Below are 6,000 nucleotides of genomic sequence, written 5' to 3'. Positions count from 1 at the left end.
ATTGATTTTTAGAGAGAGAGGAAGCGAGAGGGACAGAGAAATAGAAACATCGATGAATGAGAACATCGATTGGCAGCCTCCTGCATGCCCCCCACTAGGGATCAGGCCCACAACCCAAGCATGTGCCCTGACTGGGAATCAAACTGGTGACCTCTTTTTTTTTAATTTTTTTTTCTTTATTGATTTTAGAGAGAGAGGAAGGGAGAGGGACAGAGAAATAGAAACATCAATAAATGAGAATATCAAGTGGCTGCCTCCTGCATTTCCCCCACGGGGGATTAGGCCCACAACCTGGGCATGTGCCCTGACTGGGAATCGAACTGGCAACCTCTTGGTGCATGGGTTGACGCTCAAGCACTGAGCCACACTGGCCGGGCGAACTGGTGACCTCTTTCCTGGTTCATGGGTTGACTCTCAACCATTGAGCCACCCCAGCCGGGCAGGAAAATAGTTTTTAAAAAGCAAACTGTGCTCATAGAGAATCAAATGTGTCAGGTTTTCAAATAATATATGAGGTTTGTCAATACTGGAGGAAGCACAGCACAGACCTACCTCTAAAGTAAACACACATAGATACACACACACTCTACATGCATCAAATTAATGCATACACAGACTAATGAGAGCATAAGGTCTCATGAATTGAATCCCTTGAAGCTACAGAGAAGCTAAAATTTTTAAAATATGATTGATTTAAGCTGAAATGACTGAAAGGCCACTTGCCTAGAAAGACAGTATTTGGACAGTGCCTTCATCCACAGGACATTACTAAGCCACATATCCCAGCCAAATTTGGGTGTGGCATTTCTCATGGTATCCTAGAGGGTGCCCTTGGGCTTGGTCTCTAGGGCTGCAGCTGGAAGCACAATGAACACACTCCCACTCCCACTCCCATTCCCAAGGACAATACTGCACAGAAGCCAGCTGCTGGGAACAACTTTTTTAAATATGTATTTATTGATTTTTTTAGAGAGAGAGGAAGGGAGAGGTAGAGATGGGAACATCAATGAGAAACATCAATCGGCTGACTCTTGCACACCCCTACTAGGGATGGAGCCCACAACCGGGCATGTGCCCTGACAGAATCAAGGCAGTGACCTCTTGCCAGGCTTGTGTGGCTCAGTGGTTGAGGGTTGACCCATGCACCAAGAGGTCACCGTTTTGATTCTTGGTTAGGGCACATACCCAGGTTGTGGGCCCCATCCCCAGTGGGGGGCATGCAGGAGGCAGCCAATTGATGTTCTCTCTCATCCATGTCTCTGTCTCTCTCCCTTTCCCTTCCTCTCTCTAAAATCAATAAAGAAAAAAACAACAACAACAACAAAAAAAAACCCACACCAGCCCTGACCAGTGTGGCTCAGCGGTAAGAGCATCAGCCTGTGGTCCAGAGAGACCCGGGTTTGGTTCCCGCTAAGGGCACGTACCTTGGTTGCAGTTTGTCCCTGGCTCTGGTTGGTCATGCGGCTGGCAGCCACTTGATGTGTCCCTTTCACATCGATGTTTCTCTCTCTCTCTCTCCCTCCCACTCTATCTGAACCAAAAAAAAAAAAAGGAAAAATGTCCTTGGGTGAGGATAAAAAAAAAAAACACACACCAAAAACCCAGCGACCTCTTGCTGCATGGGATGACTGTCAATCCACTGAACCATATCAGCCAGGCTCTGGGACAACTCTTAATTGCTGCAGCAAGTAGGAGAAAAGGATTATATTAGTCAAAGTTATAATTGGACATGAAAGACCACAAAAAACATTTTCAAAGACTGATGTGTTTGTAGGGGTATCAAAATATTTAAAAAATCATAGCTTTGGAACTACAATGGAAGACACTTCTCATTGAAGCTAACATATATTGAATATATTTAGCAAGTGTCATGTGAGTGATGTGCCTTTATATGCCTTCATAGGCTCTTGGGCCCAGACTACCTTTGTGAGAATACTATCCTTATAGTTGACCAGTCATATGACACTAGCATGTGATGTATTGACCCACTTATTTGGCCGTGAAAATGAAAAAAATTCTAATACATGTGACAATGTGAATAGATAAATCTTGAAAACATGCTAAGTAAAATAAGCCAGACACTAAAGGATAAATATTGTATGATTCCACGTATATGAGGTACCTAAAATAGTCAAATTCTTTGAGACAGAAAGTAAAATAGTTATTACTAGTGCCTGGGAGGAGAGGGTAATGAGGAGTTATTATTTAATGGGTGGAGGTTTCAGTTTGAGATGATGACAAAGTTCTAGAGGTGGATGATGGTGAGAGTTGCACAACAATGTGAATGCACTAAAATGGTAGATTTCATATATATTTTACTACCTGTCAAAACTTTAAAAATGGATATCCTTTTGCTTCATTATTCCATGTCTAGGACTCTAACCTAAGGAAATATTAAACATATACAAAATTGCATTACTAGAGGTTCGTTGCACAATTGTTTGTTAAAGCAAGAACTGGAAACCTTAATGTCCATCAACAGAGAAGATAGTAAGTACTATTATGGTACACCCATGCTATGGCATACTGGACAGCTGTTAAGACCTATCCAGCCCTGGCTGGAGTGACTTAGTTGGTTGGGTGTCATCCTATGCACAAAAAGGTTGCCCGTTTGATTCCTTGTCAGGGCACATGCCCAGGTTGTGGGCCCCATCCCTGGTGTGGGAGTGCAGGAGGCAGCCAATAGAAGTTTTTCACATCAATGTTTCTCTCGCTCCTTCTAAAAGTAACTATTTCTTAAAAAAAACAAAAAAAAAGACTTATTCATCTTGATTCAGATATTTCAAAGGCACACTGTTATTTTAAAAATCTGAGAAACTATGTATAGCTTGGTATATACATATAATGAAGACATATATGTATGTAAACATGTATCAGAAAGAGACTGGTAAGATGCACAGCCTACTCTTGTCTATAAAAGAGTAGAAGTGAAAGGGTGATAGAAAAATTTCCTATTCTTTGTATACATCTATAGTTTTTGAATTTTGTACAATGACTATTCATGTGTTACTGTTGTTCTGGTTATCTATTGATGCATAACAAATGCCCCCAAATTCAGTGGTATAAAAACAATCTTTTTTAGTATGCTCATGATTTTGTAGCCAGGATTTTGAGCAGTTCATAGCAGGGACAACTCATATCTGCTCCATGACAGAAGCTTCAGCTGAGGTGGCTCAAATGTCTGGAGGTCACTGGAATGGCTATAATTGACCATAGTTGTGTGTCTGAGGATCTTAGTACTGGCTATCTGCTAGTAATTCCTTGGTTCCTCTCCCTAAAATGGCTTCTTCACAAATATGTCTGGTGCCTGGGCTGGGGTGACTAGAACTGGAGATGACTGAGGATCTTTATCCATGAGCATAGGCAGGGCTTCCTCACAGCATGGCAGACTCAAGGTAATCAGACTTTTTAAATGGTGGCTAGTGTTCCCAGAGCTAGCATTCCAAGAGGCCGCAGATGGCAGCTTCAAGACATCTTATTAAGTCCCAGAAAGTCACTTCCACTACATTTTATTGCCTAAGCAGGTCAGCCTAGATTCAGAGGAAGAGGATCAGACACCCCCCTCTTAAAAACAAGTAATCAAGCCCTGGCTGGTGTGGCTCAGTTGGTTGAGTGTTGTCCCAGGGCACATACTCAGGTTTCTGGCTCAATCCTCAGTACAGGGCATGCAGGAGGCAGCCAAATGATGTTTGTTCGTTTCTCTCTCTCTCTCTCTCTCTCTCTCTCCTCTCTCTATCCCTCCCTCCCTCCTTTCTCTTCCTTTCTTTCTTTTCCTCTTTCTTTCTTTCTCTCTCTCTCTCCCTCTTTCTAAAAAAACATTAGTAAAAATATTTATTTTTAAAAAGAGAATAAAGACATTGCAGCCATTTTTATCCTGCCCCATTTAGACGATGTTAAAAATAAAGATTTTTAGTAGGAAATTCAACCTGATCTGTTATTTATAGTTACCTTCACTGAAACAGAGTACACCACCTGTTTCATTTCTTTCACTAGTTGTTACAAATGTACAACCTCTTGGAAATTCTGGTTGTTCCCAAGTTTCTTATGCTATTCCTCAAATTAATGTCTAGATCAGCGCTTCTTAATTTTGGCTGCACATTAGAAATATCTGAGCTTTGGAAAATCCTGATGTCCAGACCAAATACATCAGTATCTCTAGGGATTGGAACCTACGTGCTGTGGTCTGAATGTTGGTGTCCCCTCAAAATTCATATGTTGAAATACTAATACCTGATGTGATGGTATTGGGAGGTAGGGCCTTTGGGAATTGCTTTGTCATCAGCATGGAGCCCTCATTAATGGTATTAATCCTCTTATAAGAGACCCCACAGAGCTCTCCAGCCCCTTCCACCATGTGAGGACACACAGATCTGGCAGTCTACATTCTGTAAGAAGGCACTCACTTGACCATACTAGCACTCTGATCTTGAAATTCCAGAAATCAGTACTGTGAAAAACAAATATCGCCCTGGCCTGTTTGGCTCAGCGGCTAGAGCATCAGCCTGTGGATGAAAGAATCAAGGGTTCGATTCCGGTCAAGGGCACATACTTTGCTTGCGGTTTGTCCCCAGCCCTGGTCGGGTTGTGCAGGAGGCAACCAGTTGATCTCTCTCTCACATCTATGTTTGTCTCTCTCCCTTCCTCCCACTCTACCTGATGATAAATGTAAAAATACCCTCAGGTGAGGATTAAAAAACAAACAAATATTTGTTGTTTATAAGCTACCCAGGCTGTGGTATGTTGTTATAGCAGACCTAATTAGACTAAGACACTAGGCTTAGTCAGAACTTTTTAAAGCTCCTGAAGTGATTCTAATGTGCACAAGGCCGAGAACCAATGGTTTAGAATGTTATTAAATTGTTCTAGCACTAGTTCTCATTCTAGGGAGAAAAAAAAGTCCCATCTCAGTTGTTAAAAACCTCAGATTTTGGGGCTGATTAAACTGACTATAAGTGCTAAGGCGAGCCCCAGAGGTGAGCTCTCCTTCCCACTGCATTCCACATCTTTAAAGGGGACTTTAGGAGAGAGAAAGCAGTTTGTCATCTCTGAGAGTGTTCAGCCCAGATCACCAGGCTAGAAATGAGGGTGGATTTCAGGACAGGCACTCATTTCATAATTAAAGACCATAAAATTTCCTGGAGGGCTCATAGGAAGGTTTTTTTAGGAATGTGAAGGTGACTGCAAGTGCAGGAGGGAAAAGCATAAATTCTCTCAACCCCCACCATATTGTGAGCCCCCTGGGAGTTGATTCACATCTATTTCTTTATTTCTATCTAGACAATATCCTCATCACGCTGTGAAAGAATCCATGGCGATTCTGGAAGGCCACAATTGCAAAAATCTTAATGTGACCCCTTGCAGGTTTTCTCTGCTTTCAAGAAGACAACTATGGCTTCTTAGGGAGAACTATCTTAGCTAGAGAAGGGGATGAGTTCTCTCCCAGGTCCTTTAGCCTTCTATTTTTACTGCCAGCATTAACAGCTAAGCAGCTATTAACTCTTTATAAAATCCACAGTGTTGTTTTTTTTTTTTAACTTTTAACAGATAAGAGGAAGTAAACCAACCAACCAACCAACTCAGGGAGGCAGAACGAGAAGCAACCCAAATTCTTTTCTCTCACTTCCTCTTCACACAAGCACAAAGGATGCTTCCAAACATGTAAAAATATTTGAGACATCCAAGGCTATTTTAGATTTGTTGTCCTACAAATAGAGCCTTTGTTTTCTAGAGCCTTTAGGATGCTTAATTAGGTTTATCAAATATAGGTCAATAAGAAAACCTAAATGAACTTTCAAAGCAGAAATAGAATCAATCTCATTTTCTAATCAATGCAATTAAAAAACTTAAATTTTCTTGACCAGATTAACCAGTTGACAACTCTTGGCTCAAAGATTAAGTAAACTAAAACTGTGCCCAGCTGGTGTGGCTCAGTGGTTGAGCATTGATCCATGCACCAAGAGGTCGCCAGTTCGATTCCTGGTCAGGCACATGCCCAGGTTT

This window comes from Molossus molossus, unplaced genomic scaffold, assembly GCF_014108415.1.
Source record: "Molossus molossus isolate mMolMol1 unplaced genomic scaffold, mMolMol1.p scaffold_m16_p_3, whole genome shotgun sequence".
NCBI lineage: Eukaryota > Metazoa > Chordata > Mammalia > Chiroptera > Molossidae > Molossus > Molossus molossus.
The sequence above is the reverse complement of the archived record's forward strand: the minus strand, read 5'-3'. Positions refer to the sequence as shown.